Source organism: Pleurodeles waltl, chromosome 9 (assembly GCF_031143425.1).
Source record: "Pleurodeles waltl isolate 20211129_DDA chromosome 9, aPleWal1.hap1.20221129, whole genome shotgun sequence".
NCBI classification, from domain to species: domain Eukaryota; kingdom Metazoa; phylum Chordata; class Amphibia; order Caudata; family Salamandridae; genus Pleurodeles; species Pleurodeles waltl.
The window spans coordinates 401653648-401668716 of record NC_090448.1 but is presented as its reverse complement, the minus strand read 5'-3'; positions in this window follow the sequence as shown (position 1 = coordinate 401668716).

The window sequence follows — 15069 nt, the reverse complement described above, 5'->3', positions numbered from 1 at the left end:
TTTCATATACGGTACTCAAATTTCATTCATACCCATTCAACCCCAAACTTTCATCATAATCAATTCCACTCACTACGAAGATCAATTAATAATGCATTGCTACTGTCTAAACATACAGCATTCCTATCTATGGAATCTCATGAAGTGCCATCATTATACTGGCAACCTAGATATCAGGATAATAGTTGTCCAGTTAAGCTATTGAAACAAAGAAAATAGTAACTGTCTCTCAAAATTCACATAACATACTTATTTTAACATGCATTTTCTGTTTTTTTACATGACAATAATGCCATGGATTTTCTGTTTTTGTTTGACAGTAGCGCCGATGCAAGTTTTGGTGCCTATACTATATGACAACCACCTTCATCAGTGTGCTTTCATGAAAGAAATGCTGCAAGAAATTCTACGGGGGAAGTTTTTTCTTTAGTCCCAGATGAATATAAGACAGCTAATATACTGCAACCAATATAAAAACAGAGCTCAATTAAAAGCAAAAAAATAAGGAAGATGAATTGCACAAGTAAATTATTCTGGCAACCATCATCACCAGAAAAATGTGTAAGCAAGCTACAAAAAAGTGCAATTGTTAAAACAAATAATCGATAAAGGGGATTACGAGGAAAAATAATGGCCAAAATCACTAAAGAGCGTCATCTCAATATGCTGCCAAAGTGATCACACAATATCCATCTTATTTAAGATCGAGGCACACCAGGTGGGGAAAATTATCATGCGTAAAGAGTGAAAGTCACTAGAGTACCAAACTCCAGCCACCAATGGATTCCATCCAAATCAGTCAGCTCACCCAAATCCCTCTCAATACAATGAACCCCAACGTCTACGATGAATGACTGGATAAATCATGAGGCAGATTCCATACACGTTGATTGATACACCAAATGCTATTCAACTCAGTTCAATGATTTAAAAAAACCCTATGTAAAAATACAATTGAATAGAAAAATATGAGAGGCTGTAAAATCAAAAACCTTTGGACTGATAATCCATCTGCTTGATCCTAGGAAAATATGGAGTTCCCTAGACACGTATGAACAGCCATCGGAAGGATACCTATTAACTCATGTCCCTGGTAGTGGATTCAAAGGAGAATAAAGCAGTACTATCAAAAGGGATTACAAAAACACACCTGCTCTAAGAATTAATCCTATAACTCACCTTTGAGGTGAGAAAGACCACCATAAACACGATATCCCTTCTGGTTCATGACCGGGATCCTGGTGGCAGGGGAAGAGAAACAACTAGATCTGCTATATAGATTCCGCGTATGCTGAGAAGATCCTAATACATCAACCTATTAACAAAAGCAAAAGAAGAGATACAAAATATAAAGACCCATATACAAAGATAGGACCAAACCGATATATACAGATATAGGATGTTGTCTGCCGCAGGACTGAGTAGGGTTATGGTAGTACTGATCGTAACCAGCACCATAGTCTCTACCTTCGTACACGTTTATACTATACGACTATTACCTTACACCGCCCTCATACAATAGGGGAAAGACAATGTGCCTAACAACTGAGTATAAATAGAACAAGGTAAAGAGGGAAAAGTTTGGGCGGAAGGAGGGGAGGGAGAGGTGATGGGGAGCAACATTACCAAATATCCCCAAATGCTCACCTAAACCAATGATAATAAGGCCCAGACCACTTCTTCCTACTTTCTAAACGTGAACGATGAAAAGAGATAAAATACCTGTGGGAGCCTGACAATAAATACCTATCCAACTCCAAGAAGAGGCCAGAAATGAGGCATCAGATAACTAAAGGGGCTACCGAAACACTAGTATGTCCTTCAGGAGTCGCCATTTCAAGATAGAAATAAAACCTCAAAACCTAAAATCCAAATCAGCAGCAACTGTAAAACGACTATCCGGGAAATAGGATAACAAATGGTGGACCATTGTTGCCATACAAAAATAAAAACGAAACCACAGCAAAGTAGCATAAGATCCATCGGATCCTCAACACTAGGTTCCTACCCTTGAAGGGAGATCGCAAAAACAGTACCCTGGAAATACTCCTCCTCAACAAATCTAGTCAAACACTTCTTGGGGGAAATTAACACACACAAAAGAAAGCCATTATACAAAGATAATGTACACAGAATACTCAATAAACGCTAATGAAATTTAAAAAATGAACAACACAGACCTGCAGACAACCGCAGGATTCAGCCCATGTGCCAGCTCAAATAATGGCACTTTCCCCAGGGACAACCTTGTTGAGCCCAAGTCTGTCTGTATCCAAAGTGAACATCCAGAATACTTCTCTTTTCTTTCTAATTATAGTTTCATTGTTTCTACCTTTCCAATTATGGTCCAAGTTAGATCTTGTTCTGTGTGCTTCATAAGTTCCCAATGTTCCACTAAGGGCCTCCCTCTCTGTTGCTCCGGATAGCTAATTAGTGTTCTGAGAATCGTAATCTGAATTCACAGCCTGTCTCTCCTACCTACCCCCAAACCACATGGACAATAGGTCAGGTACACTACGTTGGTTGTCCTACAGTTAGTCATGTTTGATAGTGCAAAACTCCTTTTCCCCACTACAACACCTCAGACACTATAGCACCAGGACAAGCCTGACATGACCCACATTTGTGGTTGCCACATACCAGTTTCTGCCCAGTGATGGATCTTTATGTGAATTTATTGTTCCTTGGCATAACTGACTTCACTAAGAGGCTCAGTAGGTTACGGTTCCGCTTGAAGGCAAACATGGGTTTTTGTAAATGTGGTGCATCATTGCCCGTATTAAGATTATGCCCATTCACCTTCACTATTTGCTTGATCTTATGATCTGGTCCTCAAACATACTTTTTGTTGTAATATTTTGCTTGTTTGTACTAGTCACTTATCAAGCGCCTCTGTTATCCCCATGCCAGTAATTTCTGTTGTAGTATTTCTGCATTCTTGACAAATTCCTGTAGATCGGTACAATTCCTCCATAAACAAAGAAACTGGCTAAACGGGATTCCCTGCCTTTGGCATCTTGGATGACAGCTGTCGCCTGGATTTCGTGTATAGGGATACCTCAACAATCTGCTCCCTATGTTGTGTCCAAATATCCAAAAATTCCACCCGCTCTCTGCTCTTGTTGACAGTAAATCTCAAATTGGGATCACAGGCATTAATCCAGGCACCAAATTCCATCTATGATTCTTCGTCCCGTGTCCAGATAAAGAATATAACGTCAATTTACCTGGACCATAAATGGATGTTTTCAAAGAAGGGGGTTATTTCTTTGCATATGTTTGTCTTCGAACCAACCCATGTAGAGCTTTGCCTCACTCGGTGCACAGGCTGCACCCATACTTACACCTTTTCTTTCTTGGTATATGACCCCATCAAACTCAAAACAATTCTCTTCCAATACAATCTCAAAGCACTCTAACATAAACTCATGCAGGGCACTTCATTCTCTTCTTCCTAAGATGTCTTTGACCGCCTCTAGCGCTTGTCTTCGTGGTATGTTGGTATATAAGGCCTCTATGTCCATAGTGACAAGGATCTGCCTTAGGGGGTTGCATTGCTTGATTTCCAATTTCGATATGTTGTGGCCTGAGTCCTTTATTTATGCTGGCAGAGCCATAACCACTGGCTTCAAGAACACCTCCATATATCTGGATAAAGGCTCTGTAATAGATCCACTTGTGGACACAATCAGACATAGAGGGGGGTCTAAAACCTGCTTGTGTGTTTTCAGTACCACATATATGACTGGCAGCCTTGTATTGCTGGGGATCAGGAAATCATTTTCTTGGTTGCATATAATGCCCTTTTCCAATGCCTGTTGACTGATGGTCTCAATTCTCCGTTGAATCCTTCTCTCCCGATCCCCTTTCACAATGGTGTAATGTTCCTGGATGTTAAGCATGGCTTGCATCTTTTCCTTATACACTCTGATTTCCATTAGGACAATCCCTCCACACTTGTCACAGGGCTTAAGTGTGACCTGTTGGTTTTTCAGAAAAAATGTTAAAGCGTGAGATTCAACTTTTGAAAGATTGAACTGAGGTTCTGGGATAGACTCGAGTGCCTGTTGTATCTTCATCATCACTGCATTATCAAAAATCCCCACTTCTGGCCCAACCAAATCTAGGCTAGGAGTAAACGTCGATATCGGTTTGAGTCCTGACCTATTGTTATCTGCTGTAGTCGTCTATTCAGGAAGAATTTGTCTATTGATGCTAATACCCAGTACAAATGACAGTCCTACAGTTAAGAGATCCTTTGTAGCTTGGTCAATATTGGTCTTACTCAAGTTGAAGATCGGGATCGTTTTTAATCCCATAAAATAGTGTTGTCTTCTTGTCTGCAACACATGTGGTGTATTCCCGATATTCTGATATCCCCCCTTCTATTCATTCCTGAACCTGGTTCTGTATTTAGCTCTCCTGCATAAAAAATTATTGTTAGGATTCAGACCCTCAAATTGCCCTCGAATATTGCCATACTGATTGTAGGAAAGTACCATCTTGCCTGGCATACTACCCCCATATTTCACTGTATATATGTTGTTTTAGTCTATGTGTCACTGGGACCCTGCCAGGAAGGGCCCCAGTGCTCATAAGTATGTGCCTTGTATGTGTTCCCTGTGTGATGCCTAACTGTCTCACTGAGGCTCTGCTAACCAGAACCTCAGTGGTTATGCTCTCTCTGCTTTCCAAATGTGTCACTAACAGGCTAGTGACTAAATTTACCAATTCACATTGGCATACTGGTACACCCATATAATTCCCTAGTATATGGTACTGAGGTACCCAGGGTATTGGGGTTCCAGGAGATCCCTATGGGCTGCAGCATTTCTTTTGTCACCCATAGGGAGCTCTGACAATTTTTACACAGGCCTGCCACTGCAGCCTGCGTGAAATAACATCCACGTTATTTCACAGCCATTTACCACTGCACTTAAGTAACTTATAAGTCACATATATGTCTAACCTTCACTTAGTGAAGGCCGGGTGCAAAGTTACTTAGTGTGTGGGCACCCTGGCACTAGCCAAGGTGCCCCCACATCGTTCAGGGCAAATTCCCCGGACTTTGTGATTGCGGGGACACCATTACACGCGTGCACTGTACATATGTCTCTACCTATGTACAGCGTCACAATGGTAACTCCGAACATGGCCATGTAACATGTCTAAGATCATGGAATTATCCCCCAGGTCTCTAGCATAGTACCCGGGTACTGCCAAACTGCCTTTCCGGGGTCTCCACTGCAGCTGCTGCTGCCAACCCCTCAGACAGGTTTCTGCCCTCCTGGGGTCCAGGCAGCCCTGGCCCAGGAAGGCAGAACAAAGGACTTCCTCTGATAGAGGGTGTAACACCCTCTCCCTTTGGAAATATGTGTGAGGGCTGGGGAGGAGTAGCCTCCCCCAGCCTCTGGAAATGCTTTGATGGGCACAGATGGTGCCCATCTCTGCATAAGCCAGTCTACACCAGTTCAGTGATCCCCCAGCCCTGCTCTGGCGCAAAACTGGACAAAGGAAAGGGGAGTGACCACTCCTCTGACCTGTACCTCCCAGGGGAGGTGCCCAGAGCTCCTCCAGTGTGTCCCAGACCTCTGCCATCTTGGAAACAGAGGTGTTTGTGGCACACTGGACTGCTCTGAGTGGCCAGTGCCAGCAGGTGACGTCAGAGGCTCCTTCTGATACGCTCTTACCTCTCTTGGTAGCCAATCCTCCTTCCTAGGTAGCCAAACCTCCTTTTCTGGTTATTAGGGTCTCAGCTTTGGGGATCTCACCAGATAACAAATGCAAGAGCTCATCAGAGTTCCTCAGCATCTTCCTCTTCACCTTCTGCCAAAGGATCGACCGCTGACTGCTCAGGACGCCTAAAAAACTGCAACAAAGTAGCAAGACGACTACTAGCAACCTTGTATCGCCTCATCCTGCCGGCTTTCTCCACTGTTTCGAGGTGGTGCATGCTATGGGGGTAGCCTGCCTCCTCCCTGCACCAGGAGCTCTGAAGAAATCTCCAGTGGGTCGACGGAATCTTCCCCCTGCTAACGCAGGTACCAAAAGACTGCATCACTGGTCCTCTGGGTCCCCTCTCATCCCGACGAGCGTGGTCCCTGGAACTCAGCAACTCTGTCCAAGTGACTCCCACAGTCCAGTGAATCTTCATTCCAAGTTTGGTGGAGGTAAGTCCTTGCCTAGACTGCATTGCTGGGTAACGCGTGATTTGCAGCTGCTCTGGCTCCTGTGCACTCTTCCAGGATTTCCTTTGTGCACAGCCAAGCCTGGGTCCCGACACTCCTTCCTGCAGTGCACAACCTTCTGAGTTGTCCTCCAGAGTCGTGGGACTCCCTTTTGTGACTTTGCATGGACTCTGGTTCACTCTTCTTCCAAGTGCCTGTTTAGGTATTTCTGCGGGTGCTGCCTGCTTCTGTGAGGGCTCCCTGAGTTGCTGGGCGCCCCCTCTGTCTCCTCCTCCAAGTGGCAACATCCTGGTCCCTCCTGGGCTACAGCAGCACCCAAAAACCTCTACCGCAACCCTTGCAGCTAGCAAGGCTTGTTTGCAGTCTTTCTGCATGGGAACACCTCTGCAAGCTTCATTGCGACGTGGGACATCCGTCTTCCAAAGGAGAAGTCCCTAGCTCTCTTCTTTCTTGCAGAACTCCAGGCTCCTTCCATCAAGTGGCAGCTTCCTTGCACCCTCAGCTGGCATTTCCTGGGCTCCTGCCCACTCTTGACAGTGTTGCGACTATTGGACTTGGTTCCCTTGTCTTACAGGTACTCAGGTCCGGAAATCCACTGTTGTTGCATTGCTGGTGTTTCTTCTTCCTGCAGAATCCCCCTATTACGACTTCTGTGCTCTCTGGGGTAGTAGGTGCACTTTACACCTACCTTTCAGGGTCTTGGGGTGGGCTATTTTTCTAACCCTCACTGTTTTCTTACAGTCCCAGCGACCCTCTACAAGCTCACATAGGTTTGGGGTCCATTCATGGTTCGCATTCCACTTTTGGAGTATATGGTTTGTGTTGCCCCTATACCTATGTGCTCCTATTGCAATCTACTGTAATTCTACACTGCTTGCATTACTTTTCTTGCTATTACCTGCATAATTTTGGTTTGTGTACATATATCTTGTGTATATATCTTATCCTCATACTGAGGGTACTCACTGAGATACTTTTGGCATATTGTCATAAAAATAAAGTACCTTTATTTTTAGTACTTCTGTGTATTGGGTTTTCTTATGATATTGTGCATATGACACCAGTGGTATAGTAGGAGCTTTACATGTCTCCTAGTTCAGCCTAAGCTGCTTTGCCATAGCTACCTTCTGTCAGTCTGAGCTGCTAGAAACACCTCTTCTACACTAATAAGGGATAACTGGACCTGGCACAAGGTGTAAGTACCTCTAGTACCCACTACAAGCCAGGCCAGCCTCCTACATTGGTTGTGCAGCGGTGGGATATGTACTTGTAACTACTTACCACTTTGTCATTGTGTACTTTTCATAAGAGAATAATATACAAAACAAGTTCAGTGTATGTACACCTAACCAAAAAGTTTTGCTTTTCTCCTCTTAAACTTTTTACAAAGTTCTGAAAAGTATTCTAAAACTTCTAAAAGTTTCTAAAAAGTTAGAAAAGGTTTTTTTTCTCTGTTCTTTAAAAAATTCTGAAACTTTTTCTTCCTTCTCACTATTTCTAAACCTTTTACTATCAAGTCTACAGAAGATTCTACTCTTAAAATGGTCAGTACTACTTATGACAATTCGAATTATAAGAGCCTGAGGAGTCTCTGCTTAGAGAGAGGTTTAGTGATAGGAAAGAATCCTACCAAAGAATTTCTATTTAACATGCTTATTGTGAATGATGAGTCCCAAGCAGGCACTTCAAATGAGAGGTTAATAGAAGGTTTCCAATCTGACTCAGGGGATCTCCTCTGATCAGGATTTGCCCTCTAACAAGACACCCAGTTATGTTGGTAGTAATGGGGGTTCCCATCACACTAGGGAAGTCTTTATTCCTAGAGGCCAAGTTGCTAGGGTTCAGTCAGTTAGGGACAGATTCCCCTCTGTTGTTTCCAATTTATCTTCTGTGTCCAAGCATTCCCAACCCACCCACCCTGAAGACAACATGTTAGAAAGGGAACTCAAAAGTTGAGGGTTGAAGAGACCAGACTGAAGCTTAAACAGCAACAGCAACAGCTGGCCTTAGATACGGAATCCCTAGACCTGGAGAAGGAAATACAGAGATTGGGGTTTGGACCCCATGGTGGCAGCAGCAGTATTCCGGTTAGTAATCCTGTTAGAGAGCATGATTCCAGGAATCTGCACAAGATAGTCCCCCCTTACAAGGAGGGGGATGACATCAACAAGTGGTTTGCTGCACTTGAGAGGGCCTGTATGGTACAGGGGTCCCTCAAAGGCAGTGGGCTGCTATATTGTGGCTATCTTTCACTGGAAAGAGTAGGGATAGGCTCCTTACTGTTAGAGAAAGTGATGCTAACAATTTTGCAGTTTTGAAGGATGCACTCTTGGATGGATTTGTCTTAACCACTGAACAATACAGGATTAAGTTCAGAGACACCAGAAAAGAGTCCTCACAAGACTGGATAGACTTTGTTGACTGTTCAGTGAAGGCCTTGGAGGGGTGGTTACATGGCAGTAAAGTTTCTGACTATGAAAGCCTGTATAATCTTATTCTGAGAGAGCATATTCTGAATAACTGTGTGTCTGACTTGTTACACCAATATCTAGTGGACTCAGATCTGACCTCTCCCCAAGAATTGGGAAAGAAGGCAGACAAATGGGTCAGAACAAGAGTGAACAGAAAAGTTCATACAGGGGGTGACAAGGATGGCAAGAAGAAGGATAGTAAGTCTTCTGACAAGGGTGGGGAAAAAAGTAAAAATGAGTCTTCATCAGGCCCACAATAATCCTCTGGTAGGGATGGTGGGTCCAAATCCTCTTCCAATAATCAACCTAAAAAGCCTTGGTGTTATTTGTGTAAAGTCAAAGGCCAGTTGTCCAAAGAAAAACACCAAACCTCCCACGACCACAACCCCAGATGCAAATTCTAGTGCCCCTAGTAATAGCAGTGGTGGTGGGAGCAAACCTACAAATAGCCAATCCAAGGGAGTGGCTGGGCTCACTATTGGTAATGTAGTTGGGGTTGGTCTTGTTAGGGAGACCACAGAGGCTGTGTTAGTCTCTGAAGGTGCAATTGATTTGGCCACCTTGGTTGCTTGCCCCCCCCCTTAATATGGATAAGTACAAGCAACTTCCCCTAATAAATGGTGTTGAGGTTCAGGCCTACAGGGACACAGATGGCAGTGTTACCATGGTGATAGAGAAACTGGTGCACCCTGAACAACACCTACTTGGTCAGCAGTACCAAGTGACAGACACTCATAACAACACTCTTAGCCACCCCATGGCTGTTGTGAATCTCAACTGGGGGAGCGTGGGGGGGGTAGGGGGAGGTTACTGGTCCAAATAAAGTTGTGGTTGCTTCAGATTTACCTGTAGACTGTCTACTAGGAAATGATTTAGCGACATCAGCTTGGGCTGAAGTGGAGTTGGAGGCTCATGCATCAATGCTGGGCATTCCTGGGCATATTTTTGCTTTAACAAGGGCTCAGGCCAAAAAGTAAAAAGGACAGGGTAATCTGGATCCTGGAACAATGGACCAAGTGCTCCCTAAAGCTAGGGGTAGCAAGGGTAAATCCCTACCCACTATCCCTCCCTCTACAGATGATTCTCCTTCTGAGGAAGAAGAATTTCCTCCCTGTGCAGAACCTTCACCAGATGAGCTGGCAGCAGACACTGCTGAGCTTTTGGGTGGAGGGGGGCCTGCCAGGGAAGAGCTGAGTGTGGTACAGCAAACCTGTCCCACATTAGAGGGTCTCAGACAGCAAGCTGTCAAGCAGCAAAATGGGGATGTCAGTGACTCACATAGAGTTTACTGGGAGGACAACCTCTTGTGCACCGAGGCAAGGGACCCAAAACCTGGAGCAGCCAGGAGATTGGTCATTCCCCTGCAGTACAGAGAGTTCCTCCTAACTCTTGCACATGACATTGCTTTGGATGGGCATTTGGGCCAGATCAAAACATGGGAAAGGCGTGTCCCCCTGTTTCACTGGCCTAGGATGTCAGAGGACACTAAAGATTTTTGCAAGTCTTGTGTGACCTGCCAAGCCAGTGGCAAGACTGGTGGCACCCCAAAGGCTCCCCTTATTCCACTACCTGTGGTTGGGGTGCCCTTTGAAGGGGTAGGGGTTGACATAGTTGGCCCCCTTGACCCTCCTACTGTTTCAGGCAATAGGTTTATCATGGTGGTTGTGGACCATGCCACAAGATATCCTGAAGCAATTCCTCTAAGGACCACTACAGCTCCTGCAGTGGCAAAGGCCCTCCTGGGAATCCTTTCCAGGGTGGGTTTCCCTAAAGAAGTTGTATCAGACAGGGGTAGCAACTTCATGTCTGCATACTTGAAAGCAATGTGGAAGGAATGTGGTGTCACCTACAAATTCACCACCCCTTATCATCCACAGACTAATGGACTGGTAGAGAGGTTTAATAAAACTCTCAAAGGTATGATAATGGGACTCCCTGAAAAACTCAGGAGGAGATGAGATGTCCTGTTACCTTGCCTCCTTTTTGCTTACAAAGAGGTACCCCAGAAAGGAGTGGGCTTCAGGCCCTTTGAACTCCTCTTTGGACACTCTGTAAGAGGTCCACTAACACTTGTGAAGGAGGGTTGGGAACAACCTTTAAAAGCTCCCAAACCGGACATAGTGGACTATGTACTTGGCCTAAGATCCAGAATGGCCGAGTACATGAAAAAGGCCAGTAAAAACCTCCAGGCCAGCCAAGAGCTCCAGAAGCAATGGCATGACCAGAAGGCTGTTCTGATTCAGTACCAACCAGGACAGAAGGTGTGGGTATTGGAGCTTGTGGCCCAAGAGCACTCCAGGACAAATGGAGTGGACCCCATCTAATTGTTGAGAAAAAGGGTGAGGTTACCAATCTAGTAGACCTGGGCACTGCCAGGAGTCCCCTTAGGGTGATTCATGTCAACCGCCTAAAACCCTACTATGACAGGGCTGATCTCACCCTGCTCATGGCAACAGATGAGGGACAGGAAGAAGAGAGTGACCCTCTCCCTGATCTCTTTTCCACCACTGAAAATGATGCTTTAGTGGAGGGAGTAGTTTTGGCAGATTGTCTAACTGCAGAACAGAAAGACAACTGCATAAATCTCCTTGGACAATTTTCTGAACTCTTTTCAACTGTGCCGGGCACCACATCTCGGTGTGAACACACAATTGATACTGGAGACAGCTTGCATGTCAAAAGGAAAATTTATAGGCAGCCTGACCATGACAGGGACTGCATAAAACAAGAGGTTCAGAAAATGCTTGATCTAGGAGTGGTTGAACCTTCTGAAAGCCCATGGGCGAGTCCTGTGGTATTTGTACCAAAGCCTCACTCAAAAGATGGAAAAAGGGAGATGAGGTTTTGTGTAGACTACAGAGGTCTCAATCAGGTAACAAAAACTGATGCACACCCTATACCAAGGGCAGATGAGCTCATAGATACACTGGCATCTGCCAAGTATCTAAGCACCTTTGATTTGACTGCAGGGTATTGGCAGATCAAATTGGCTGAGGATGCTAAACCTAAAACAGCTTTTTCAACTATAGGAGGGCACTACCAATTTACAGTGATGCCCTTTGGTTTGAAAAATGCACCTGCCACTTTTCAGAGGTTGGTGAACACAGTCCTGCAAGGGTTGGAGGCTTTTAGTGCAGCATATCTAAATGATATTACTGTCTTTAGCTGTACCTGGGATGAGCACCTGGTCCACCTTTGGAACGTTTTGGAGGCCCTGCAAAAGGCTGTTCTGATTCAGGACCAACCAGGAAAGGTGTGGGTATTGGAGCCTGTGGCCCCAAGAGCACTCCAGGACAAATGGAGTGGACCCCATATAATTGTTGAGAAAAAGGGTAAGGTTACCTATCTGGTAGACCTGGGCACTGCCAGGAGTCCCCTTAGGGTGATTCATGTCAACCGCCTAAAACCCTACTACCGCCTAAAGCCTCACTATCAAGGCCTCAAAGCGCCAGATAGGGCAGGGAAAGGTGGTTTATCTGGGACACCTGGTAGGTGGAGAACAGATTGCACCACTTCAGGGGAAAATCCAGACAATCATGGATTGGGTTCCCACTACAACACAAACCCAGGTGAGAGCCTTCTTAGGCCTCACTGGGTATTACAGGAGATTCATTAAAAACGATGGCTCCATAGCAGCCCCTCTTAATGATCTCACTAGTAAGAAGATGCCTAAAAAGATATTGTGGACAGCTAGCTGTCAGAAAGCTTTTGAGGAGCTCAAACAGGCCATGTGCTCTGCACCTGTCCTAAAAAGCCCACGTTACTCCAAGAAATTCATTGTTCAAACTGATGCATCTGAATTAGGGGTAGGGGCAGTCTTATCACAGCTGAATTCTGAGGGCCAGGATCAACCAGTTGCTTACATCAGCAGAAGGTTGACCCCTAGAGAAAAGCGTTGGTCTGCCATAGAGCGGGAGGCCTTTGCTGTGGTCTGGGCACTGAAAAAGTTGAGGCCATACCCGTTTGGCACTCACTTTATTGTTCAGACAGACCACAAACCTCTACTTTGGCTAAAACAAATGAAAGGTGAAAACCCTAAATTGTTGAGGTGGTCCATATCCCTACAGGGAATGGACTATATAGTGGAACATAGACCTGGGAGTACCCACTCCAATGCAGATGGACTCTCCAGATATTTCCACTTAGACAATGAAGACTCATCAGGTCATGGCTAGTCTTATTGTCCTTCGTTTGGGGAGGGGGGGTTGTGCAGGAAAGTACCATCTTGCCTGGCATGTTACCCCCATATTTCACTGTATATATGTTGTTTTAGTCTATGTGTCACTGGGAACCTGCCAGGCAGGGCCCCAGTGCTCATAAGTATGTGCCCTGTATGTGTTCCCTGTGTGATGCCTAAATGTCTCACTGAGGCTCTGCTAACCAGAACCTCAGTGGTTATGCTCTCTCTGCTTTCCAAATTTGTCACTAACAGGCTAGTGACTAAATTTACCAATTCACATTGGCATACTGGTACACCCATATAATTCCCTAGTATATAGTACTGAGGTACCCAGGGTATTGGGGTTCCAGGAGATCCCTATGGGCTGCAGCATTTCTTTTGCCACCCATAGGGAGCTCTGACAATTCTTACACAGGCCTGCCACTGCAGCCTGCGTGAAATAACGTCCACGTTATTTCACAGCCATTTACCACTGCACCTAAGTAACTTATAAGTCACCTATATGTCTAACCTTCACTTAGTGAAGGTTGGGTGCAAAGTTACTTAGTGTGTGGGCACCCTGGCACTAGCCAAGGTGCCCCGACATCATTCAGGGCAAATTCCCTGGACTTTGTGATTGCGGGGACACCATTACACGCGTGCACTGTACATATGTCTCTACCTATGTACAGCGTCACAATGGTAACTCCGAACATGGCCATGTAACATGTCTAAGATCATGGAATTGTCACCCCAATGCCATTCTGGCATTGGGGGGACAATTCCATGATCCCCCGGGTCTCTAGCATAGTACCCGGGTACTGACAAACTGCCTTTCCGGAGTCTCCACTGGAGCTGCTGCTGCCAACCCCTCAGACAGGTTTCTGCCCTCCTGGGGTCCAGGCAGCCCTGGCCCAGGAAGGCAGAACAAAGGACTTCCTCTGAGAGAGGGTGTAACACCCTCTCCCTTTGGAAATAAGTGTGAGGGCTGGGGAGGAGTAGCCTCCCCCAGCCTCTGGAAATGCTTTGATGGGCACAATTGGTGCCCATCTCTGCATAAGCCAGTCTACACCGGTTCAGGGATCTCCCAGCCCTTCTCTGGCGCGAAACTGGACAAAGGAAAGGGGAGTGACAACTCCCCTGACCTCCCAGGGGAGGTGCCCAGAGCTCCTCCAGTGTGTCCCAGACCTCTGCCATCTTTGAAACAGAGGTGTTTGTGGCACACTGGACTGCTCTGAGTGGCCAGTGCCAGCAGGTGACGTCAGAGGCTCCTTCTGATAGGCTCTTACCTCTCTTGGTAGCCAATCCTCCTTCCTAGGTTGCCAAACCTCCTTTTCTGGCTATTTAGGGTCTCTGCTTTGGGGATCTCACCAGATAAGAAATGCAAGAGCTCATCAGAGTTCCTCTGCATCTCCCTTTTCACCTTCTGCCAAAGGATCGACCGCTGACTGCTCAGGACGCCTGCAAAACCGCAACAAAGTAGCAAGATGACTACTAGCAACCTTGTATCGCCTCATCCTGCTGGCTTTCTCGACTGTTTCCAGGTGGTGCATGCTCTGGGGGTAGCCTGCCTCCTCCCTGCACCAGGAGCCCTAAAGAAATCTCCTGTGGGTCGACGGAATCTTCCCCCTGCTAACGCAGGCACCAAAAGACTGCATCACTGGTCCTCTGGGTCGCCTCTCATCCTGACGAGCGTGGTCCCTGGAACTCAGCAACTCTGTCCAAGTGACTCCCACAGTCCAGTGACTCTTCAGTCCAAGTTCGGTGGAGGTAAGTCCTTGCCTCCCCACGCTAGACTGCATTGCTGGGTACTGCATGATTTGCAGCTGCACCGGCTCCTGTGCACTCTTCTAGGATTTCCTTCGTGCACAGCCAAGCCTGGGTCCACGACACTCCTTCCTGCAGTGCACAACCTTCTGAGTTGTCCTCCCGCGTCGTGGGACTCCCTTTTGTGACTTTGCATGGACTCTGGTTCACTCTTCTTCCAAGTGCCTGTTCAGGTACTTCTGTGGGTGCTGCCTGCTTTTTTGAGGGCTCCCTGAGTTGCTGGGCGCCCCCTCTGTCTCCTTCTCCAAGTGGCGACATCCTGGTCCTTCCTGGGCCACAGGAGCACCCAAAAACCTTTACCGCAATCCTTGCAACTAGCAAGGCTTGTTTGTGGTCTTTCTGCATGGGAAGACCTCTGCAAGCTTCGTCGTCACATGGGACATCAGTCTTCCAAAGGAGAAGTCCCTAGCTCTTTTGTTTCTTG